Consider the following 25,998-nt stretch of genomic DNA (forward strand, 5'->3'; position numbering starts at 1 on the left):
CAGAGAGAGGGATAGACAGGGACGGAGAGAGATGAGAAGCATCAATCATTAGTTTTTCATTGCGCGTTGCAACACCTTAGTTGTTCATTGATTGCTTTCTCACATGTGCCTTGACTGCGGGCCTTCAGCAGACCGAGTGACCCCTTGCTGGAGCCAGCGACCTTGGGTCCAAGCTGGTGAGCTTTTGCTCAAACCAGATGAGCCCGCACTCAAGCTGGCGACCTCGAGGTCTTGAACCTGGGTCCTCTGCATTCCAGTCCGATGCTCTATCCATTGCGCCACCGCCTGGTCAGGCACATTTTTTTATTTTTTAACCCTTCTTTTTTACAAATTCTAAAAAGCATAACTCAAAAAATGTAACATAAAAATGTTTTTTAATGTCAGAATAAATTTAATTTTGTATTTATTTTGTTTAATTACCATAAAAGCATGCTTGGACTTTATATTTTTTCTTTAATATTTGACTTAATTATTATAACATATTTCTCAGAAATTTGTAAATAATGCACCTACAATTATTTGTAGGATTTTAAATGCGCTCCAACTTCAAAAAGTTTGAGAATCACTGGTGTAGTGGAACTGGTATACTCCTACACTGCAATGGCAGAATAAATAAATATAGTTTTATAGAAACTATCAATAATTATTTTCACGCAGAAATTAGAGTTCTGAGAATTAATCCTAAGAATGGACATCAAAAGAAATAAAAACAGTATCTATGAAAATGTTAATCGTGAAATGTTTTTTGTATGTTTAGGTGCTTAGAAAGGAAATGTTACTTATAATAATAAAAAGTTAAAATCAGCCAATAAAAGGAGAATCATCAAGGAAATTATGATATCTCAAATAGATAGTATGCTGTTTTTAAGAAGATACAGAAATATAGAACAAATAGTATTATAAAAATATGACATAACATTAGTGAAAAAAAGCTGAAAATAAAATTATTTTACACTGCCTGACCTGTGGTGGTGCAGTGGATAAAGTGTTGACCTGGAAATGCTGAGGTCGCCGGTTCGAAACCCTGGGCTTGCCTGGTCAAGGCACATATGGGAGTTGATGCTTCCAGCTCCTCCCCCCTTCTCTCTCTGTTTCTCCTCTCTCTCTCTCTCTCTCTCTCTCTCTCTGTCTCTCCCTCTCCTCTCTAAAATGAATAAATAAAAAATTTTAAAAAAATTTATAAAAAAATTATTTTACACTATGACCACAATCAAATAATAAATCTATAACCATATACTCACGTCCTAGAAGTAAATAAACTGAAAGAAGTTTGATTTGTTGAAATGGTGCCACTGCATTATTTAGAATCTAGATGTAATTCTGAGTTTATTTTAAATTATTGATACAATGTTGAGTAACAAAATTTTAAAAAACTAACCCCCTTTTTTTCTGAATAAAATAGTGAATTTTAGGAAAAAGAACATTGTAGAGAATTAAGGCTTGCTGGCTATGTAAAGTTTTGTCAAGAACTTTTTTACGTTACTTCATATTTACTACTGTACATTCTCTGTAAATAAATCAAGGTGCAAACAGAAGTTATTTCAAATTAATATAGTAACTGGATTTTTTGTCAAATAAATAGGGAATTTTCTCTAAGTAGCCATCTTCTCACTTCATAGCCAGTCCCGAAGCACATGAGACAAATCTGAATGCATTCAGGGGTCATGGAGCATAAAGGGAAGGGAGCAGGGTGGGGGGCTGCCGAGAAGGTCTGGTCAGCATGCATCCAGGCCAGGTCTCAGGGGTCAAGAGCCTTTGTTTCAGCCCACTGCAGCAGGGCATGCTGGAATGTACATGCGTTCTCCAGTTCCAGAAGCCCCTTCTAGACAGGAAGGCGAGAGGCAAAGGGGAAACAAATTCCAGAAACACTAGTCGTGAGGCAGAGGGCATTCTCCCTAGGCCTCAGCAGCCTGGCCCTGATGCCACCCACCCCTCTGGAAGCTCATGTTAAAGCTCCAAAAGTCACACAGCGGTGGCATTAGAATGATCAAGGACAGGGCAGGGAAGGCAGGTGTGACTGGGGCTAGAGGCTGCTGGGAACGAAGTGTGGACTGACCGTCTGGCAGAAGGTGACTTCCATGGCTAGGCACAGAGTGCACGGAGTGTGAGCGGGGCTGACCTGGTCCTCGGAGGACCAGAGGCTGAGGATAAAGTGGCCACCAGAACAAGGAAGCTGGACTGCAGTGGAGGATGTGGCCAGAGAGTCCCGCCATGGGTATAATCTTAAAGCAAGACAGAAACACGAGGACACTCTGTGCTCCAGAGGAGAGCCCCAGAAATGCTGTGTGAAGTACGCTGAGCATATGTAGCTCTGGGCTACTGTGGGAAGCTGGAGGTGCAGCTCCGAGTCAAGGGGCCCTTCCTTTCTGTTAAGTGTTTTGTAATCATTCGTGGAGGAAGAACAAGTCCACTCCCCCATCCCCATCACCCTCACACCAGATTCCGCTCCAGGTGAGGGGAAAGAAAGAGTAAGGAGGGGCAGGAGGCAGGGGGTGAGGGTTTTACTGGGTCTTATCTTTCCCGGGTTAGTAGGGAGTTGGCGGAAGCCTGTTCATGGGCATGTAGACGTTGTATAGGTTGCCCAGGTTTTAATAGGCGCTGGCAGCTGCTTCTGCAGCCTTGGCTGCAGCTGCAAAAGTGGAGGGGACATCAGAGCTGCTGACCCGGTAAGGCAGTGGTGAGGAATGTACATATCCCATGGCTCCGTCAGTCATGGGAGGTCCTGGATAGAACTCAGGTGGGAAAGGTGGGTAGGGGTAAACAGGAGGGCAAGAGTGCAATCCATTGGTGACTGGTGGGGGAAAGACACAGGCCCCACTGGGCAAAGAGGAGTGCCAATAAGCTCCAGTGGGGCTTCGCTGTGGGAGGCTTGAGATGCCACCAGTAGCTGTCCGAACTATATTGCACCCTGTGCCATAAAGGTCAGCTTGTACCATGCAGAACCTTCCCAGCCACCTCCTGCCTCTGCCCTTCTCTGTTCCCATAATGTAGTTTGCCCCAAAAACAGGTTGCTTGATCTTGTAGTCTTTCATTTGATAAAACGGCATCATAAAGAACTGCGTGGCATTCTTCTCCTTGGACAGAAAGATGACCTGGTAAGGGGCAAGGTAGACCATGCCTTTTTTGGTACCTTTGAAGGCCTCTGACACATTCTTCATGTCTTTGAACATAAGTTCCAAGTGGTCAAAGGACATGAGGATGCTCTCAGTGTGGTTGAGGAGCACTTCTGATCACCCTGCTGGCTTCCAAGTGGTTCTTACTGAGCTCCATAGTCTCTTGAGCTGATCAACGACTTTCATAAGTACCAAAACAAAGCTGGCATTTTCCCAGAATATAGAATTGAAAATTCTTTGTGTAGCAATAGAAAGAACTTGAAATTAGTTTTTTGAAACAAAAATCGGACAGATAGATCGATGTGTAACATTTACACAAAGGCTTTCATTAAATACTTCTTGGCGAAAATGATATAATAGCTAGGCAATCTCTTAAAACTGATTTAGTCTGAAATCTTTTTAAGATTTTATTTATTCATTTTTAGAGGGGGGAGAGAGAGGTAGAAAGAGAGAAGGGGGGAGGAGCAGGAAGCATCAACTCCCATAGGTGCCTTGACAAGGCAAGCCTAGGGTTTCAAACAGGCAACCTCACCATTCCAGGTTGATGCTTTATCCACTGCACCATCACAGGTCAAGCCCTGAAATCTTTTGAAATTTCTCCTCTCACAAATAAGTAAATTCTAAGAAGAGTATTTCAAAGTGTGGTAAAAATTCTGTTGCTTCAAAATGAACTATCTACAGCACTAAGCAAAAAGAAAAAGCCAGGCACACACAGATGGCTACATTATTTTACTTATATAAAATTTAGAAGCTGGCAAATTTATGGTGTATGTACTTTACCAGCTGCAAATTATACCTCAATAATGAAGAAAAATGGTCTGTAATCAGATAATATCATTTCACAGAATTGAAAAACAGATACTGACATCATGAAGATTTTATTTTTTCTTAAATTGCCTATTTGGAATGTAATGAAGCTTGTCTACATATTTTGAATAATCTGACCTTACCAAATTACACTGGGTCAATGTGGATGGTCATGAATGACAAGATGATCATTTAATTAGTTATTATGGCTTGAATTAGCTGGACTCAGTGCACATTTTTCGGGTCATTGCGGCCACCTGCCCCTCTTCAAACAATAAGGTGGGTTCTCCTTTCTGAAGAATTATATTATTTATTTACATGATGGACTCTTAAAGGAATCTAAGAAATAAGATCATGTAAGTCACACCCTGGATATCCATGGCCAATGGAGAACGATGGTGCACTGGCTGCAGAGGGAGGAATCACAAGCTCTAGGGTTGTGATGGCAAACCTTTTTATAAAAACTGCCCACTTTTGCAGTGTTGGTCAACCTGGTCACTCCCGCCCACTAGTGGGCGTTCCAGCTTTCATGGTGGGTGGTAGCGAAGCAAACAAACGGTGCTGCGATTGGCCCACCGTAAAAGCTGACACACCCAAAGTGGGCAGGAGGGACCAGATTGACCAGCACTGCAAAAGTGGGCAGTTTTTATAAAAAGGTTCGCCATCACGGCTTTAGGGGGATCACACAGTCTGTCTGACTGTGAAGTAGAACTTGACTTACTATTTTGCATCTTCATATTTTGGGTAACTGTTCTTCCAAAATAAAATTTTGGGGGTTTTTGCTCATGTACATTTAATACAAAAACAAATCAATTACTGACACTGTAATATAGGGAGAGGAAGTACTTGTAGAGTAAAAAGAACATGGACTTGGTAGTCATAGAAATCAGGAGTCAAATTTTAGCTTTTCCACTCTTCATAAATGTGTGACTGTGGAAAAATGGTTTGGTTTTTCTAAACTTTAGTTTCTTCATCTGAGAAATGAGGTTTATAATACCTGCCATACACTATTATTTTAAGGCAACAGAGACAATTTATATATGAATGCCTTGGATACTCAGTAAACAATGGTGGCAGTGATGGTTAAGTGTTAGGAGAAGGGATAGTAGCTATTCTCAGCACTTATGGCTGAATGGCTCTGTTCAATCTAGCAGTTTTTCATTTATGAAAAAAGCCATAAATATCTACCTGTTGAAAATTGCTTCTGAGGTTAAGTTAAAATTTGCAAACAGTCTATTTTTGTTCTTTCTTGCCTTCCTATGTGGTTCTACTAAATTAAGTACTTTTAAATTACAAGTACTAGAAAAGGAAAATGATCTATTTATTGGATACACATAACACAAAAGAAAAAAAAGAAACAGAAACGGCAAAAAGCACCAAACACCCTATCCCAATCTCCATTTGAGTCCCAAGGCAGAAAGTTTTCCTGGTCTGGTCATTCCTCCCAAAGGTGGATAAGGATGACAACCAACTTGAGGTTGCTGATTTGAGGCAGTGATTTCATTGCTCTAATATTTAGATGTTCATCTTGTTCTTGGAAAGTGAAGACAGGACAAGTTTCAAACATATAATCTAAACAAGCAAATGTGGCCTTCCATTTGCCTGGGTCTACCCCTCTGTAGTGCTTTGGCACCAGGCCATAGAAAGTTACTCTTATCTCTCTCTCCCAAGAGGGGGGATAGAAGCCAGGGTAGGGGCACTTATCCTTATATTTTATCAGCTCAAGATATCTTATAGAGAAGAAAATGGCAATATTGGAAATAAGAATGTTTATTTGACTGGGCCAAACAGTACAAAATGATCTGATCCATTGTATATTTTAAACTAAAACGTTGTTGCTATCTGAACCCAGAATAGTATGGCCTAATTTCTCAATTTAAAAGGGGAAAAGAAAATCAAAAGAACTTGGCATAGGAAAATTCCCAGCACGAGGCTGACACCTGATTTCACCTATTTTTCTCATACCAACCAAAGTTTGATGATCACAAACAGAACTTCACCCTGCTTCCCAGGATGGCATGAGAATTAAATGAAATAACAAAATTCTGCCAAGTGCAAAATGCCACATAAATATTAGTTAGGTTATTACAAGAAGGGAACTGGTATCACTCCAGGTTTGTGCTGGAGACAGCAACAGTAAACTAAACAGACAGCTGCAGACAACTAAACTAAATCTGCCAGACAGGAAGCTGTCTGACTCTTGAATAAGGCTGGATTCCCTTTCGCTGAGCTACACCTGCCAGACTGGAAGCCCCTGGTGCTTTAGTCATGAATGAGCATGTCCTGTCCAGGGCCTTTGGCTCCACCCTGCAGTACTGGCCCAGGGCCAAGTCTGGGCTAACTTCCTCTCTAGCTTGACTGGTACTTCTTTTCCGGTATTTCAGGCCTTAAGCCAGTCTCAAGTTTTGCCCAACACAAGTAGCCTAATAATGAGAACATGTTTTCCTCCATGCTAGAAAAATTTCCTTCCCTCCTCTTTCTCCTAAGTCACTCCTATTCCCATTCCTCCTCTGTTTCTCACCTGCCCAAGCTTTCCAAATTAGGGTGTGGGAGGTCAAGAAGCTGAGAAAAGGGCAAAGGAACAAACTTGTCCTATTGACTATTGCTCTGAATTAAGTCTCACTTGCTCCTCATTAGTGCTAATTCCTTTCTAACTCCTTGTTTCCAGTAGCTGGAACATAATTGGTCCTTAGTAACTACCTACCGAATAAAAACAAATATCATATGATAAATCAGCAAACACATGTCAAATGAAGCCCTGGCCTTTTCCTGACCTCCTGCCCCATCCCTGGCCTGCTTTTGGTCTGCTCTTACAGTCAAATACTAGCGCAGCCTAAGCTTGGTTTCCCAGACTGACTTTGACTTTCAGTTCTCTATGCACAAAGGGCCACTGTCAACACATCTATTCTTTTGAGTGAGTTTTGAGAGGAAAAAGAAACTGAAAAAGGGACAAGCCTCACTTTTCATCTATTTCTCAGAAAGGATGGAATCAGTGTGGCGTGTGTGTGTGTGTGTGTGTGTGTGTGTGTGTGTTTAGGAGTGGTATGGAGAGATCGTAAGTTTATGTTATTCTCTACAGAATAGAAGAGATACCCTGTCTGAAAAGCACAGTGGCTGACAGTAGAGGTCGATTGACTCCTACCAAATACAGAAGGTTAAAGAGGCACAGCTTTAGATTCCCACCACTCACTACTCCTATCTCCAGATGCACTGAGGATCAGGAGGGCTAGGTTTTTCTAGTGTTCAGTGGTGGAACACATATCCTAGTAGAGCACATTTAATATAAATCCTAGATGATATTAAACAGTCAAATATACATGTAGGCCAATAAATATATGAAAAGATTCTCAACATGACTACTCATTGGGGAAATGCAAATTAAAACCTTAATGACCTATCACCTCACACTTTTCAGAAAGACTATCTTCAATAAATCAACAAACAAGAAAAAGAAACCCTTGTGCACTGTAGTGGGATTGTAAATTTGGTACAGCTACTAGGGAAAACAGTATGGAGTTTCCTCAAAAAGTTAAAAATAGAACTACCATATCACCTAGCAATTTTACTTCTGGGTATTTATCCGAAGAATTCTATCCTGTGCTCACTGCAGCATTATTTACCACAGCAAAGATTGGAAGCAACCTAAGTGTTCATCAATAGACAAATGGTAAAGAGGTTGTGGTATATATATACAAGAGAATATTACTCAGCCATAAAAAAGAATGAAATCTTAACATCTGCAACAACATGGATAGACCTAGAAGGTATTATTCTTAGTGAAAGAAGTCAGGCAGAGAATAACAAATACCATATGATTTAACTTATATGTGGAATCTAAAAAACAAAATAACTGAACAAACAAAACAGGAACAAACTCATAGATACAGAGAACAATTTGATGGTTGAGAGATGGGAGGGGAATTGGGGTAATGGGTGAGAAAGGTGAAAGGGATTAAGTAGTATAAGTTGCCAGTTATAAAAGTAGTCATGGGGATATAAAGTACAGTATATGGAATATAGTCAATATTGTAGTAACTATGTATGATGTCAGATGGGTACAGGACGTACCAGGTGATTACTATGTGAATCATAAATATTGAAAGAGTAGGATAGTATGGACAGATTGGCCTTAAAGTGCTGAATGATATCCTGGGTCATTGTTGTTTTGGTGCTTGGGGATACTGTAGACTCCTAGCTGTATACAGGACACCAATTTCCATCAGAGATAGTTAGCTTTTTGGTTTATTTCAGAGGGTCTTTATAAAAATATTTTTACTTCTTTATAAACATTCTTTTCTATAAATTTCACTTTTGTTGCACCAAGGATTTGGCACTTCGTTCAGAAAGAGGACTCAGGGTGAACCGCACCAGACCCAGAACCCTGATACACAAATGACATCGATCAGCTGAGGGGAGGGAAATGGAGACTGGCTTTCTGCCTATCAGGATTAAAAGAATAGGTTTCACCTTACATGCCAACTCTCTGGAGCACTATGTTGAGGATTTGGAGGTATTGACTCCTGAGTGTGGGCTCTGAGAGGAAAGGCCACTATTAATTGGTGGTCTGCTATGGGAATGAGACCACGCACTCAAGAAAGAGTGCTATCCTAAGCTTGGGTTGTTTGTTTGCAGATTGGTCCCCAGTAGATAAGGGACATCCTGGACTAATACAAAGGAGTCAGGCCTCTCTCTGTCACCGAAGCTCAGGACCTGTCTGTCAGGTCTTGATCAAGCCCTAACTGAAGTGTTAGGAAAAAAACAGTTTGAGAGCGGGAAAAGCCTGTTTACTATCATCAATGTTTGCTAAGTCCTCACACGAGTTGACCAGCCAGTTCAGATAGGCCTGGGCTTTGGAGCTACCCCTCTCAGGACAGCCCTGCTACAGTCACCTACCCAACAGGTAAGGAATGAAAGGAAGCCATGGGGTCATTTCATCTGCACAAATTTCTCCTTGAGTTAACAGAAGTCACCGGGATATGAGTTTTGAACATGGGACCAGCCCCCCACCACTCTGCCTTTAAAAGGCAACAGAACTCTTGGGTTCTGGACTTCCATTTTGTTATGCCAATAGGAACCACTGACTTCTCTAGCCCCAAATAACAGAAAGTCTTTCTCTTAAAGGAGTGCTGTGCCGAGTGCAAGCCTTCCGTAAATGGTGGTGACCTGAGTTGAAATGTGGTCTTTTGTGAGACCAGGAGCTGTCGGGCGGCTGTGGGATGGGAGAGAATGTTCAGCTACTGCAGGGCTGCAGGCAGTGGCACTCGGAGCTCAGTGAGAGTATATAGGGGGGGGGGGGGGTACTCTCGTATGTGGATGGGAGTAGGAGAGCCACTATCTCATTGGCCTTTTTCGTGTGTTATGGAGGCGGGCAAGGAATGCTGGATGACCACTAGGTGTGGTTAGTCTTTCTAGGGTACCCGAGGAGGGTCCAGAGACCTGTAGCGTCCGGGGCACCCCGGGAGGGTCCAGGGACGTGTAGCGTCCGGGGCACCCGGGGAGGGTCCAGGGACCTGTAGCGTCCGGGGCACCCCGGGAAGGTCCAGAGACCTGTAGCATCCGGGGCACCCCGGGAGGATCCAAGGACCTGTAGCGTCCGGGGTACCTGGGGAGGGTCCAGGGACCTGTAGCGTCCGGGGCACCCGGGGAGGGTCCAGGGACCTGTAGCAGACCCAGGGAGTCGTGCTCCCAGATCAGCCAAGAAACCTCAGTAGGAGAGAAGGCTCCAGCGAGAGCCCCGGCTGGAGTACGACAAGGACGCGCCAGAAGCTGGGCCCTTTCCAAAACCTTGGGGTCTTTGTGGCAGGAAACGCACCACCCAACCTCAACATGTCACCTCAGGGAGGAGGAGCCAGGTGGGTCGTCGCAGCTCCTCACGGGCTGCGAGGCCGGGGCTTCGAAGCCTCCCCGAACGGCGAGCGGAGCATTTGGACTAGGCCCAAGAGGTCCAGACCCCGCAGCTGTGGGAGTGAAGGAGCCGCGCCCGGCCCATTTCGGGTTCGCGAGGGTGGGGAGTCAGTGCCCGGCGGCGGGCGGGCCGTCAGCTGCCAGGCCCGTCGCCTACCTCCCCGCCCCTCAGCTTCCTGCGGAGGCTGCGACCGCCATGTTGTTGTGGGGCTGAGGCGGCGCCGCGAAACCCGAGCGGCCGTGACAGGCTGCGCAACAGGTTCGCGGTCGGCGGCCTGGCGACGATCCCGGGGGCGGCGGCGGCCGAGCAGGGTCTCTCGGTGTCTGCACGCGCCTGCGCTGCCGGGGCCGAGGGGCGCGGGGTCGCGCCGTGACGTGCGAGAGGCGCGGCGGAGGCGCCAGGTGGGTGAAGCCGCTGCCCGGCTGCGGCGGAACGCGGGACAGGTGCGGGCGTCATCGCTCGCGCCGTGGGAGGCTGCGCGGGCCCGGGTGGGAGCCAGCTGAGCGCCGCAGATGACGCGCAAGGCTGCTGGGGCGCCCGGGCTGCCCCCGAGCTAGGCCCCTGACGGACTTGGCTGTGCCGGGCGGAAACCTCCGGCCCCGGGTTCCTGCCGCCCTGGGACCGAGCCCCGGCCGCGGCCTCTCCCGGCAGGTGCGGACGCCGCCGAGGCCCGCGGGCGGCGGGGACCCCTCGCTTTCGGGGTGCCGGTGGAAGAGATCCCTTCGGTGCAGCCGCACGCTTACTCGGGGACCCATTTTATGTTCCCGGAGTTGGTTCCCCTTCTCGGCAATGCTTGGTGCGGAATCAGGTGAGCCGCATCCCGGTTCATCCAAGTGGCCCGAGTCCGGAGAGGCCAAAGGGGATGGATGCTCCGCGGCCGCCGCTCGCGTGCAACCCAAGTTGGGAAATGTTACAATTTGACATTTTTGTCAGCGTTATTGATGTCCAGGGTATGCAGGAAGCACGAAGAGATGGAGCCTCTTAGGCCAGCATCAAGTTTTTTTGCTTATTATTATTATTATTTTTAAAATGACGCCTGCATGTGCGTGGTGAATGGGTAAACCGAGGCTGAAACTCCAGATAGCTTGGCATTCTGTAAAAAGATGCTGGGTTTTATCGTTAAATGACTTACGATGGCTGCTGTGCTTCATTTGAGACTTGTATTAGTTATGAATTAGGAATATTGTTGGTTGAGGCCACCACTTGATGACAGTAATTAAGGTTAACACAAAAAGTGATTGCTTTACTAAATGCCCCAGTGCCTTAGTACGAGTGAGTTTACTTGCTTACCCAGAAACAGGCGAGGTGTGACTTGAAATTTGGTGTTGTTTTAGTCAGCTTAGTTTAGGTAGCCTGGACCTTGTAGGTTAAGCATCTTAAGCCTCTCAAGAAAATTGTTTACGTCTCTCACCGTGCCGGAGTCCTATATTGTTCACTTAATCAGTGGTAAAAACTAAACACAAACTAGAAACATCACCTTACATAAATTAACAATGATATCCCTCATATTCTAAAGATAGTGGCAACTCGGACATCTGACGTGCACACCTTTAGGTTTTTTGGCAGTGCCTACAATTCCCTTGTAATTTCTTTTTTCCCCAGCCTTATTGAGTGAGATATGATTGACATGTATCCCTTGTGATTTTCAAAAGTATATAAGGTGGAAGTTGTTTTTAAAAGCAAAATTTCATATTTTTGAAGGACATGGAAAAAAATGTGGGGTGCTGCTGTTTTAATAATATTAATGAGCAGCTGAAAAGCTTGCATTTTTAACCCTTTATTACATGCTCACTTTTATAATGAAATTTAGAATTGCCTGAGAAAACTTGACCTGTACTAAATTATTGAGCAGGGAGGTACTGTTCAACATATCTCAAGGCTAACATCCTGATCTCTCTTGATTATGAGGAAATGTGTTAGGCGTGCTCAGGGATTGTAATTATAGTTAAAAATGTGTTTTTATTTTCACAAAAATAGTATAAGAAATCAAAGTATACCCTTCACCCAAACTCAGCAGCTTTCAAGGTTTTCTTTTGCTTCTCCTTTTCTTTTTTATCTTGATTGGTTACTTAATATTTCTCCTAAAAAGTGTAACATTTCTTACATAACCTTAGGATTTTTATTTTTAATGTATCTTTAAAATATAGTTTCACAATTTTCATCTTTCCAGTAAGACAGAATACTTATGGTCATCTCCCTTAATGACTTCAGTATTCAAATATATTTGCCATGCCTGTCATTTATTTTATATATATTTGATATATTTACCATGTGTGTCACTTATCACATGGTTAGCCCTGTGCTGTTTTACATAATCATTTAAAGCTCACAAAGACTGAGTAGTTATTTTCCTCTCATCAAATAGATAAGTGAAATGTTAACCTAGAGGTTAACTGACTACTCTAGGTCTCTGAGCCAGTAAGTATAAGAGCCAGGTTTCAAACTAAGATCCTTCTAACTTTTAACACCTATGCAGTTATCTGGTATACTCATCTTAGTTTAGAAAATCTGTTTAAAATGTGTTTTAGGCATTCAATAAATATTTTTTGAGTAAATGAATAAAAGTATATATTAGTCCATCGCTAAGTACATATCATTTTTATATACTATATTTACTTATAAAGCATTTATATTAACAAGTTTTAGAAACTATTCAGAATAAACTAATTATATTACTAAAAGTGATATACTTATTACCACCTAACAGTGCATTTGTTTTTTTGGGGTTTTTTTTGTATTCTGATCATTTTAATACCTTACTTATGGAAAAATTTGTGGAATAACTATTTTTAAAGACTGTCTAAAAAAAGGGCAGCCTGACCTGTGGTGACACAGTGGATAAAGAGTGGAGCTGGAATGCTGAGATCGCCGGTTCAAAACCCTAGGCTTGCCTGATCAAGGCACACATGGGAGTTGGTGCTTCCTGCTTTTCCTTTCTCTCTCTCTCGCTTTCTCTGTTCTCTAAAATGAAGAAATAAAATCTTACAAAAAAAGGGCAGACTCTTTAGTTTGCTAGTTATTGATTCCAAGTGTGAAGTAGGGAAATGTTTAAGTTCTGCAAATGAATAGGTCTACAAAAGAAGATGCAAGAGATATGCTGTATTTTTTACTTGATTTTATTTTTGACTTCATAGCATCCTATAACTACAGAGCACAGTGACTAATATTAGAGTCCTGTTGGTTAGACTGTGCTGGTAGGTATTCTGAGAAGGAGGAACTGAACTGGCCTAAAAGATCTGAAGGCAGAGAGAAAGTGGGGGAGGACAGGAAGAAACTGAGCAGAAATAGGACAGTGAATACATCAAGAAATAATGTATTTTTACAACTCAAAGAGGGCAACATATTTCATTTGCACATGTATAGTTTTATTGTGAGAAATTTATTTAAAAGATGATTTCTCAACAATATCAGGACACTGAATGATTTTTTTTTACCTATAGAGTTATTCACTAGTGGTTATGGTAGACATTTAGGGATGTATTACCAGGTGGTTGACATTTAACTAGTTTCATTAAGTAACTTTTATGTTTTCTAGATCATTTCTTCACTTAATACACTCATTTTGGAAAAGTGTATGTGGTTAATAAAAGTTTTATTTATTATAATCATTACTGTAGTAGTTGTTATACATATTATGAAGTGCTTAGCACAGTGATTACTGCTTAGTATGTTGCTTAAGAAATGATACCTATTGGCCCTGGCCGGTTGGCTCAGTGGTAGAGCGTCGGCCTAGCGTGCGGAGGACCCGGGTTCGATTCCCAGCCAGGGCACACAGGAGAAGCGCCCATTTGCTTCTCCACCCCTCCACCGCGCCTTCCTCTCTGTCTCTCTCTTCCTCTCCCACAGCCAAGGCTCCATTGGAGCAAAGATGGCCCGGGCGCTGGGGATGGCTCCTTGGCCTCTGCCCCAGGCGCTAGAGTGGCTCTGGTCGCAACATGGCGACGCCCAGGATGGGCAGAGCATCGCCCCATGGTGGGCATGCCGGATGGATCCCGGTCAGGCGCATGCGGGAGTCTGACTGTCTCTCCATTTCCAGCTTCAGAAAAATGAAAAAAAAAAAAAAATACCTATTATTATTATTACAACTTGCCTCAATGAGAAATTTCAAACTAAACTAGTGTACTCAGTGTGTGTGTGTGTGTTTTAATCCAGTGATTGAAAAATAAATTAGGTTTTTTATTGCCCTTAAGTTTTTTTTTTTACTGATTTAGTGAGACAGAAAGAGGAAGAGAGAGAAGGAGGCATTCGTTGTCCCACTTAGTTGTGCATTTATTGGTTGCTTCTGGTATGTGCCCTGACTGGGGATCAAACCTGTAACCTTGTCATTTCAGGATTATGCTCTAACCAACTGATTAGGGCCTGCCCTTCAGTTTTAATCTTACCTTTAAAACAATCCATGTAAGAAGGCTGGAAAATAGAGTAGAAGAACTGACCTACAGCCTGACCAGGTGGTGGCACAGTGGATAGAGCATGGAACTGGGACGCGGAGGACCCAGGTTCGAAACCCCGAGGTTGCTGGCTTGAGCACGGGCTCACCAGCTTGAGCTTGGGGCGCGGGATCAGAAACATGACCCCATTGTCACTGGTTTGAAGCCCAAGGTCGCTGGCCTGAGCTATAGCCCCCCCTCCCTACCCCCCCCTCAAGGAATATATGAAAAAGCAATCAATGAACTAAGGTGCTGTAACTATGAGTTGATACTTCTCTCTCCCTTCCTGTTTGTCTTTCCCTCTCTCAAAAACAAACCAACAACAAAAAAAAACTGACCCACAACCTTATCTCCCAACAAAGAATCTGTGCTTTTAATTCCCTTAATTGGGAGGGACACCAAAAACATAGCCTAAAGGAAACAATGTTCTCTATCTGCAAAATAAAAAAACACAACTGCTTTGGATTATCTCTTCAAAGTCTTTGAGTCTAGGTGCTTAAATAACTTCCACTTTTCTCAATTTTTATTTATTGACTTTAGAGAGAAAGGAAGAGAGAGACACACACATCAGTTTGTTGTTCCACTTCTGTGTGCATCCATTGGTTGACTTTTGTATGTGCCCTACCAGGGATGGAACCTGCAACCTTGGTACATGCTCTACCAACTGAACTACCCTGCCAGAGCTAACTTCTGTCAAAGTTAGGAGAGCTTGACTAGTGGGATGTGAGGTTGATAATGGCTGAGAATGGTCTAGAATCAGCAGTGTCAAATTACAGATCCCACACAGAAGGACCCAGCAGGATTTGCTTTGACAGTTTGGAGAACACTGATAATTGTTGCTTTATCATTTCTTTTTGTTTAAACATGTTGGTTTAGCTATTTGGATACTTCTCACCACCCTGCTCCTCCTCCTTCACACTTAAAAATGACCTCATAAATATAAGAATGAAGTAGGTCAAATTAATAAATATCACAACTTATGTGACATTTAGTGAGTATATTAAAATACCTTTGGTGAATATAAGTGAGAACTTCAAGATTAATTAAATTTGCCAGGAATAATGCAGACTGGGAATGCTTGTGTAACATTCGTTCTCTAACTTTGTGCAAGTCCTGGAAATCGGAATGATAGAATAAAGTCCCTTTTCTCACTTCATTGGCATGTTTATATCTTGGTTATTTTTAAAAATTCCTTACATAAAAAATAACTTTTATTATATAGGTGTAAATTTTTTGCCAAGTTTGATTCTTAGTTTTGTTTATAGATTTTATAGTATCTTCTGTGTATAGCACTATTTTAATTCATTATACTTATTAACTCATACTTTCTACAACACCCCCATGAGGTAGGTGCTATTATTAGCTCCATTTACAAAGTCCTCTGACATTGTCTTTTAAATTCTCAAACAGCTTTTTCCTGTGTTTTGCCTGTTTCTGCTCTCCGTTTCTTTTCTCTATAAGTCTACTGGTTTATAACTATTGTTTACTTCTTCATTACTCAATCTAGGAGTCATTTCCTTTGGGATTGCTCAACTAACAACTTTCTAGTTGCCTAAGGCAAATTAGGTAGGTGCCCATCTTCTGTCCTTTATACCTATGGCATTTATGGAATTCTAAGTTTTGGCCTAATTCAGTGGTCCACAACCTTTTTTGTGCCACGGACCTGTTTAATGTCAGAAAATATTTTCACAGACCAGCCTTTAGGGTGGGACAGATAAATGTATCACGTGACTGAGACAAGCGTCTAGAGTGAGTCTTAGACGGATGTAACAGAGGGAATCTTGTCATTTTTTAAAAATAAAACATCGTTCAGACTTAAATATAAATAAAACGGAAATAATGTTAAGTTGTTTATTCTTTCTCTGTGGACTGGTACCAAATGGCCCACGGACCGGTACCGGTCCGCAGCCGGGGGTTTGGGGACCACTGGCCTAACTCCTCCTCTGTATTCCCTACTCTAATACATTTTATACAGATGTTACACCTCCAATGACTTGGTAAATATTTGTTGATTTGAATTAAAGGTGTGCATAGTGATGTTGGTAATGTTAAAAAGAGACTGAACCTTCTAAGTATATAGTAAAATAAACTTACACTGAGAAGGTAACATTGGAACTGGGTTTGAAGGCCAGAGGGGGAGAAGGGAGTAAAAGAGGGGCCAGAGACTAAAACTGAGTGAAAACAAATGTGGAAATTTCCCATTCCGGGAAATTTATTTCGAGTTGTTTTGAAAATTGTTAATCTTGCCTTGCCTTTGGGAGAAACCTGCTGAAATAAATTCCTCTTTCATTCCGGTATACCTTTTCTAGTGTTCAGAATATTTTACTCTTCAGATCTCTTCTATGCAACAGGACTCCATTTCTCATCTGATTTCCCTCTTTTTCCAATGTGATGGGTCCTGATGTCTTTTTTTTTTTTTTTTAGAGAGAGAGACGCAGGGATTAGGACAGACAGGGACACAGACGGGAAGGGAGAGAGATGAAAAGCATTAACTAGTTGTGGCACCTTAGTTGTTCATTGACTGCTTTCTCATATGTGTCTTGACTGGCAGGGGGGTGCTCCAGCCGAGCCAGTGACCCTTTGCTGAAGCCAGAAACCTTGGGCTTCAAGCCAGCCATCACAGGGTCATGTCTGTGATCCCATGCTCAAGCTAGCAACCCTACAATCGAGCTGGTAAACCTGTGCTCAAGCCAGATGAGCCTGTCCTCAAGCTGGCAAGCTCAGGGTTTTGAACCTGGGTCCTCAGCGTCCAGCGCCACTGCATAGTCAGACCTGATGTGCTCTGGATAAGATTCTAAAATGCCCTGGGAAGTGTGCTGAATTGGTGAGGTGAGCACACTGGAAAGCCTTAGGAGAGAGAATACCATGAAGCTTTTGTCTTTGGAGACATCAGGTTCCATTCACACCTTTCCCTGACTGTTAACATATTTGATTAGTCTTCAACTCAGTTTCTCTCCAGCCTACATTATGTTCTGTTCTATCAGTGATAAAAGACATTCTTTTAATTTAATAGCATAATTTTGAGATATACTGACTTCTGGTCTTAAAGAAGAATGGATGAGCACTTTATGTATTAGGTAATATAATCTATTAACAGTGTCATTTAAGGAAATATTTTTTCAAATCCTTTTCCCCTTTAAAATTTTAACTTTATTTCTCATTATGTAACTTATTTTTTTCACTATAAAAATAATACATACTGATTGAAGGAACTGTAAGATAGAAAAAAAAATTAGGACGGAATAGTCATTCTAAGTCCAACAACCAATAGCATCCACATTTTAGTGTCTCCTACTCACCTTTTTGCTTTGCTTGTTATTACATATACTGTACATGTTTTACAATACAAAACTGTAGCTAAGAACATGGCTTTTGCTGTCTGATTGGGTCTAGCTTGGCTTTTTATTAGCTTTGTGAATATAACAATCTCACTAAGCCTTGGTTTTCTGTTCTTTAAAAAGTGAAGATTTTATAATATTTATCCATAGGGTGGTTATGAGGATGGAGAGATAATATGTGTTTAGTGTGACACTCTCATAATAAAGTCTTCATAAATGTAACAATAATCAGGCCTTTTTTTGGTTAGGTTAGCTAGGGTGGCTGCTCTCAGCTGTGCATGGAGGGAGGGGGCAGATCAGGGGCACTGTTCCTTTTCTGAAATAATCAAAATTTAATTTCAAAAACAATTTTTTAAAAAAATTTTAAGGGCACTGAAAATTTTTATAGTGAGGGCTCCTTTAAAAAGTTATATATTTGTCTTGGCCAGCCCCGCAGTAGCTGAGGGGACCCTGGGCCTTCGACCCTTCTAGAGTGGCCCTAATAATGATGAAAACAGCGTAATGTGGAAGGACCTGAGTATAGGGCTTGGCATTTGGTAAGTATTCAGTGATTGTTGGCTGCTGTTGTTATTTTCATAATAAGTCCACATTTATATTATATCATACATTTTAAATTATAAGAACATAACCAGTTTTCATGTTATTACATGTTCAAGCTGAACTTATTTTTAAAAAAAAATAGGTTTATTGAAATATAATTCACACATTATTAATATGATTTAAGTGACAGCGTAATACTTGGCTCAGTTTGGTTCCCCATTGTTGGACTCTCATTTCCAACTTTTTCCTATTATACAAATAACTATGATGAATATCTTTATAAGTAAGGCATTTCCCACATTTATTATTATTTCCCTATGACAGATTACCAGAAGTGAAATTATTGGCTGATAGGATGTGAACCTTGGTAGGATTCTATGTATATATTTTCGCGTTGCCTTCTGCAGAGCTGACTTGCACTCCCTGAGCTGTGTCTGCGGCACCCATTTCCCCTCACCTTAGCAGCTGAGTATTGGCCAAGGCTTGCTTCTTAATAAACCAGTTTATAAAGAGAAACAAAACAAAACTCCCCTTTCATTTTATTGATTATTAGTGATGTTAACATTTATTAGTTTTATTTCCTCTTTGAAAAAGTGTCTATTTTGAGGTCTTAGTATTTTCATGATCTATTTTAATACCTCTCTGTACATTAAAAATATTGATTATCGTATTTTGTGGGTTTTTCCCCATTTGTTTTTGAATTTTGTTTTTAACAGAAGTGTAAAATATTGACATGTTCAGTCTGTTTATTTTTTCCTTTATGTTTTATTAAATGGTTTGAAAACTTGAAAAGTTATCTTTGTTTCAAAGAGATGATATTTTTTATCTGACCTGTGGTGGTGGCAGGGTGGATAAATTGTTGACCTGGAATGCCGAGGTCACTGGTTTGAAACCCCCAGTTTGCCTGGTCAAGGCATTTTTGAGAAGCAACTACTATGAATTGATGCTTCACGTTCCTCCCTCTGCTTTTCTCTCTCTATCCACTCAATAAAATCAATAAATACAATCTTTAAAAGAAAGAGAGATTATATTTTAATTGAAAATGAAACCTCTCTATGAAATTTTTTTCCCTCTGTACATCTTTTGAACTCAAATAGTTTTGCTTTAATATTTAGTCCTGGCCCTGGCCAGTTGGCTCAGTGGCAGAGTGGCGTGTGGAAGTCCTGGGTTCAATTCCTGGCCAGGGCACACAGGAGAAGTGCCATCTGCCCTTCCCCCTGTCTCTCCTTCCTCTCTGTCTCTTCCCCTCTGGCAGCCAAGGCTCCATTGGAGCAAAGTTGGCCTAGGCACTGAGGATGGCTCCATGGCCTCTGCCTCAGGCGCTAGAATGGCTCTAGTTGCAATGGAGTGGCGCCCCAGATGGGCAGAGCATCACCCCTTAGTGAGCATTCCAGGTGAATCTGGGTCAGGCAAGTGTGAGAGTCTCTCTGTCTGCCTCCCTGCTTCTCACTTCAGAAAAATACAACAACAAAAAAAAATTTAGTCCTAATATGAGACAAAGAGAATAGGCCAGATAGGTGGCTCCCTCCACCCTCCCCTTATAGCTCTGTGGGCTGAGTCACAAACTATTCTTAGGTGTTTTTTGCCCCTTTGTTTGGTGAATTGTCTTGTTTAGAGTTGTTGACTAATTCTCCTAAAATTGGTTTAATTTAAATCTTCAATATAATTGGAGTACTAACTACTTCAGTGTTGGTTTACCATTTCTGTTTTTTTATGTCCTCTGGGTTTATTAGTTGATTTTTTGTAAGCTAAACTTTAATGTTTATAAAAGTCCAAATTTATAATTAAACATCTTAAACTGAAGATGCAGAGTTACAGAACTAGAAATAAGAACTAAGTTGTGTCGAAGAGTTATCCCCTTTAAAGCTTTTAAGTCTTGACATACTATGAGGATTTGGGGCCCTTAGCTTCTAGGTAGAAATAACAGTAACTTTTTTTCTGAAATATTGACTAAAGAAAATTTTTTTTTATTAATTATTGGTACAACAATTCAGTGAAATCAAGTTAACTGTTGTGGAAAATAATATTGAAATAGTAGTAATAGCCATCATTTATGAACACCTTTTATCAGCCAGATGCTTTACATCATAATATCTAAGCCTTAAAACAACTTAGCATTTAGATACCACTATCTATGTTTATAGATTAGGAAATTAAAGCTATGTTATGTGGGAAGTTCACAAGGCTAAGAAGTAATTGCACTGGGATTTGAATTCAGGTTGGCTGTTTTTCAAAGTTCACATTCCAGTTCATTAGACTTCTTGTCCTCAGTGCAGTTGAAAAAATGCTAATCTCTTAGAGTCAAAGGGATTGTGTTTATTAAAGGATATTTTAGGGCCTGGCTGAGCACTAACTCAGTTTATGAAGATTAAAAGAAGTTCACAGGAGTGCACAGTCTAATAGAGGTGGGCAGGCATGAAATCAAATGTTGCAAAACAAAACTAGGTGATAAGTAGTTTAATGGAGATGAATTCAGGTTGAAATGGGAGTGTGGTAAAGGAAGCTTTTGTACACAGAGGTGTCACTGAGAAGTCATTTCACAGGTTCACAGAGAAGGAGTATTGGAATGATTGGGGCAGAGGTGGAGGGAAGGTATTACAATGATGTAAAAGTAGGCAGTGGATAGACCCTAAAATATCTTGTATGCCATGTAAAGGAGATTAGATTTTTTTAAAATAACAGTTTTATTGAGATATTCATTCCTGACTAGGTGGTGGTGCAGTGGATAAAGCATCGTCCTGGGACTCTGAGGACCCAGGTTTGAAACCCCGAGATCATAGGTTTGAGCATGGGCTCATCTGGCTTGAGCATGGGATCATAGACATGACCCCATGGTCATTGGCTTGAAGCTCAAGGTTGCCGGCTTGAGCCCAAGGTCTCTGGCTTGAGCAAAGGGTCACTGGTTCGGCTAGAGCCCCCCGGTCAAGGCATAAATGAGAAAGCAATCAATGAATAACTAAAGTGCCACAACAAGTTGATACTTTTCATTTCTCTCCCTTCCTGTCTGTCCGCCCCCCCTCTTCTATCTCTCAAAAAAATATTATCCATATACCATTAAATTCATCCTTTTAAAGTTTTGCAATTTTACAATTTTGTGGTTTTAGTATATTCACAGAATTATGTAACTATTACTACAATCTAAATTTAGAACATCTATGTATGTATGTGCGTATGTATGTATGTATGTATGTATTTTAGCAAGAGAGGAATGGAGAGAGAGAGACAGGATCATCAATTTGTTCCTGTATGTACTCTGACCAGGGATCAAACCCACAACCCCTGTGCTTTGGAACGATGCTCCTACTTACTGAGCCATCCACCCAGGGCTAGAACATTTCAAAAGAACGTACCACAACCATTAGCAGCCACTCTCCATTTCTCCTATACACCCTTAATTCTAGGCAACCACTGATCTACTTTCTGTCTCAAATTTGTTTATTCTGGACATTTCACAGAAATGGGAATATGCATTATGTGTGTGTGTGTGGGGGGGGGTTGTGACTGGTTTCTTTCACTTGCCATAATGGTTTTAGGGTACATCTATGTTGTAGCATGTATCAATAATTCAGTCCTTTTTAAGGCCAAATAATATTCTTTGTATGTCGGTACCATGTTTTGTTTAACCATTTCTCAGTTGATAGACATTTGGATTTCCGTTTTTTGGCTATTATAAATAACACTGTTGTGAGAACTTGTGTACAAGGTTTTGCATACTTACAGGTAATAATGCTGAATTTTATGGTAACCTATGTTTAATATTTTGGGTAACTGCCAAATTGTTTTCCAAAACCATTGAACCATTTTACATTCCCACCAGCAATGTATGAGGGGTCTAGTGAAGGAGATTAGATTTTATATTATTAGTTACTACAAAGAATCACAATGGAAAATGACTGAATGAAAATTATTGGATTAGATTGCTGTTTCCCAATATGGTTTAAGATACATGCTAGATTAGGAGGCTTTTCGTGATGAATGAAACCAAAATGCAAGTCATTGTCTCAGTTCTTAGGGGATCTTTCTATTCCACTCCTAGAGTCTTTGATTTTTATGTATTAGTATGGGCTTCTTACTGCTAATCTGAGTTATTGAAATTTAGTGTTCAGTCGGACGCATGCGGGAGTCTGTCTGACTGCCTCCCTGTTTCCAACTTCAGAAAAATACAAAAAAAAAAAGAAAGAAATTTAATGTTCATAAACTAAAATTAGAAAATTTCTAGAGCTTACTGAAGGCTCTAATTTAGTTTTCTTTTGAGAAATCTGTTAGCTATCCAATTCTCTGGATGTTTGAAAAATTCCTATTCTGCATGCTCACCTCCAGATAGAGACTGTTTTCAATGTATCATTGGTGTTATCTCAAGTTTGATATGATTCTAATTGCTACTACTCTTGAATCAATGTAATTTTAGAATTAATATTAAATTTAATTTTGTTGACAGTTTTGCTCTTGTGTAATTAATTGTTATATTGCTATAATTTTTTATCATAAAAAAGGTACTTTTTTCTGGAGTTTATTTTCGACTGAAAAGGTTAGGGATAGGTTGGCTGTCTTGTCCCACTTGGGTGGGCCACTTTTAAAATACATAATTGGAAAGATTCTTTCCTGCTCTAATATTTTATAAATTTTTTAAAATGAGGATTAGTCTATGTTATAATTAAGGATCTTAACTACGGAAGAGGTAAATCCTCTGACAGTCCTCAGATTAGCTTTGGAGGTCTGAGACCTTTGAAACTGTATAGCACATTTTGTGCATGTTTTTTCCAGAGAAACAAGCTATTGATTTGCCAGATTTAAAAGAAAAAGAAGAAGAAGAAACTCATGACCCTTCAAATTAAAGAATTCAAATTACTGAAGAGTATTTGTAAATTTGTGTTTTGAAGTATTTGGGGAAGGGCGATTTTTCTTTGGGTTGGTGTTGCTGTTTAGTGATAGCTATCTGGATACATTGTTGATTATGGTGTGACTAATTCCATATTAAAATACCTATTTTATTCTTCCTTGGTAATTTTTCCCCCTGTCAGAACTTGGAGTTTGCATTTAAAAATCCTCCTTCTACATTTATTATTCTATATTCACTTTCTCAAATGATTGGGATGTTCTACTTACGAGCATTATTTTTTTCTGCAGTGAAAGCATGCTTTCCTTACAATTGAAATATTTTGTTATTGAAAAAAATACCTTTAAATTGGCCTGACAGAATAGAAATGGATGAATATTTTTCTATCTGTAGACTATTCATTTGATTTTCTTTCCTGTACTCTCTTGTTCTGTTTGTGTTTTGGGTGAGATTAAAAATTGTCCCAGATGAAAGCTATGCAGGCCCTGCTGGGTGTGGCATCGGTTTGGATGGCAGTCTCTTTAGGCCTCTGTGGTCCGTGTGTGTAGGATTGTGCTTTTTCTCTGTGGTTTTTATTGTTGGATGTAGCATGGCAGACTTTGAGATGAGATTGGGAATTTCAACTTAATGTTTTTGGTAAAACAGACTTGTTATTTAATATTGTTCATAAGAGACTTAAAAATTGACCAAGGCAAGGCTCGGGTTGATATTGGATATTGGGTTAAAAGATGGGGGAGGTTCAGGAAGTCAAAGAGTGTGTTCAGCCTTGCCCTTCTGACTATTGTGCGGTCCCAAGGAAAAGAAAGAAGGAAGGGCTGCAAAAAAAAAACTGTACTTTCTCAACTCCTTTTTCTTCTACTTCCAAACTTTATTCATCCTTACTACCTCTCCTGTCATTTATTCCCAGTCAGAAATGTCTGTCTTAGGTTCTACCTTTATATTCAAGAACTGTCTGACTTTCTCTGGACCCTAATTTTTATTTGGTAGTCTCTTTTCCTTTTCCTTTTTGGAAATTAAATCTCTTTCCTCTTCCTCTAAAAATAGTTTAGTTCTCCCATCTAAAAAGTATAAAGCCTTATAAGCTTGCCTCTTTCCTGAGACCTATCTTTCCTCTCTCCCTTTCTTTCCCTTCTTTTACAACATACTTCTTTACAGCATACAGCATGAATCATCTGCACTTCCCTACCCATTTACTGCTTTGTCTTCTTCAAGTTAGACCTTTACTGCCAGTTCACTGTACAGGAACTGTATTCACAACACACTGTCCGAACTAATGGCTTGATCTTGACTTCTGTGACATTTGGCAGTTTTGTCCATCATCTCCTTAAAATGCTTTTCTTAACGCTGTATCCTGATGTTTCTCCTTGTTCTCAGCCTCTGTTCTCATTGTTCTCTTCTTATTTCTGGTACGTTTTCCATGGATACTGTCATCCACTGACATGATTATAACTATTGCCAATCCCCGATGACTACCGAATCTGGGTCTCTAGCTTGAATGGAATTATTATCTTTTGGACGTCTCCACCTGGACGTCTTTGTAGGTACATCACATTAGATATGCTCAAAATGAACATTTTGTTTCTCACTCCCCAAATCTAATATCCAAATCTCTACTTCCTTAGAGCTTCTGTCTTGGTTGATGTTACCATTCTACAGTCACCCATAGTAGAAACTCACCTGTATGCTCTTCTTTCATCTTCCACATTTAGCTGATCAGAAATTCCTGTCCATTCCAACCAACTCTGAAATGCCTGTTCCTTATTGCCCAAGTTCAAATTCTCACACCACCTGGACTATGCCAGTCATACTTCATAACTGGTGTTCCTGTCTCACAGCACTCAAATCCAGTACATTTCCTATACTGTGTGTCAGAATTCTCTTCCTCTGCCTTTAACAGACTAAGTTCTTCTCTTGTTTCTTATATATGCTTTCCCTGGATAATGTCATTCTTTAACATGATAACAGCTGTTCCGAACCCCTGGTGACTACCAAATCTGGCTCTTGAGCTCAAACATACTCTGTTTTAAATACTGACTCTCCATGATTTGCATAGTGAAGTTCAACAGTGAAGTTCAAAATGAATACAGCAGTATGACATTGTATTTCCCCATGTATAAGATACCCCTTTTTCTGAAAAATTTGGGGTCTAAAAACTGGGTGCGTCTTATACAGTGGTTATAGATTTTTTTACTTGCATTTCCCACTTTTTCACATTTGTTCTTGCGCTCATTGTTGAAAACAGATATTTTTCTTTGTAACAGTGTGTATCCACATACCTATGCAATGTTTTTCACTCCAAGAACACGTCAAACCCTCTTTCTTTGCCACTGACCCCATGTTAGATCATTCTTACACAAATATTACCTCCTTTGTGATGATAAGTACCATACTTTGGTTTACCTCCCAGTAGTGTTAGTTCTATCCTCCAAATTCTCATAGCATTCTTCAAATCCTTATATTATAATGACTGTTCATGTTTGATGAATAAACAAATAGGTAAATGAAAGAAAGAATAGATGGAGGAACAGGTATGGATAATATGTATACTCTAAATTTCATCTAACTGTAGAAAATATAAAGAAGTAGGTAAATTTGCTCCAATCATTTTCTCATAGAACTGACCTTGATCTCCTTGGGAATCAGATGAGGAAGGAGCATTTTCCCAACTAATCAGCAAGTGTGGAGAGTTGGCTCTGTGTGTAGCATGTAGAGTAGGGGATGGACTGGAGAAAGTTTTGTAAGTTTTGCCTTCAGGAACTTGATTATCTTGCTTTTGAACGTCAGACCTTCAGTCAGATTTATTTAAACTTACCAACATTTAACCAACATGAATTGAAATATAACTGAAAAACCCAAGTTTTTCCCCCATCACACACTATAATATAAAGCTGTCAGAATACAATGGAAAATAAACCTTTATCTCTAAAAGTATACTTCAAAGGAAAAAAAGCAAGTTATAGAAAGGTCATTTTGCAAGGGCCAGTTTGGTCTAAAATCTATGGCTCTGATGGCTGTAGTTTCAAGGAAGAAG

General features: G+C 40.6%; 1 protein-coding gene and 1 pseudogene across 7 annotated transcripts in view; one reads left to right on the forward strand and one right to left on the reverse strand.

Moving 5' to 3' along the window:
* Nucleotides 1-2,501: 2,501 nt before the first annotated feature.
* Nucleotides 2,502-3,270, reverse strand: LOC136328575 (WW domain-binding protein 2 pseudogene; annotated as a pseudogene).
* Nucleotides 3,271-8,788: 5,518 nt separating this feature from the next.
* Nucleotides 8,789-25,998, forward strand: part of ITSN2 (intersectin 2) — a 152,163-nt gene continuing 134,953 nt past the window's right edge. For 4 of the 7 annotated variants that reach the window (XM_066266587.1, XM_066266586.1, XM_066266591.1 and 1 more), the window contains exon 1: nucleotides 9,808-10,226. The gene's annotated coding sequence lies outside the window, so the exon portion shown is untranslated. Of the gene's footprint in view, nucleotides 8,821-9,549; nucleotides 9,773-9,807; nucleotides 10,227-10,287; nucleotides 10,634-25,998 lie in introns of those variants that run through there. The other 3 variants (XM_066266589.1, XM_066266590.1, XM_066266588.1) reach the window with 3 other exon arrangements.

The sequence above is a fragment of the Saccopteryx bilineata genome, chromosome 3, assembly GCF_036850765.1.
Source record: "Saccopteryx bilineata isolate mSacBil1 chromosome 3, mSacBil1_pri_phased_curated, whole genome shotgun sequence".
Taxonomy (NCBI): domain Eukaryota; kingdom Metazoa; phylum Chordata; class Mammalia; order Chiroptera; family Emballonuridae; genus Saccopteryx; species Saccopteryx bilineata.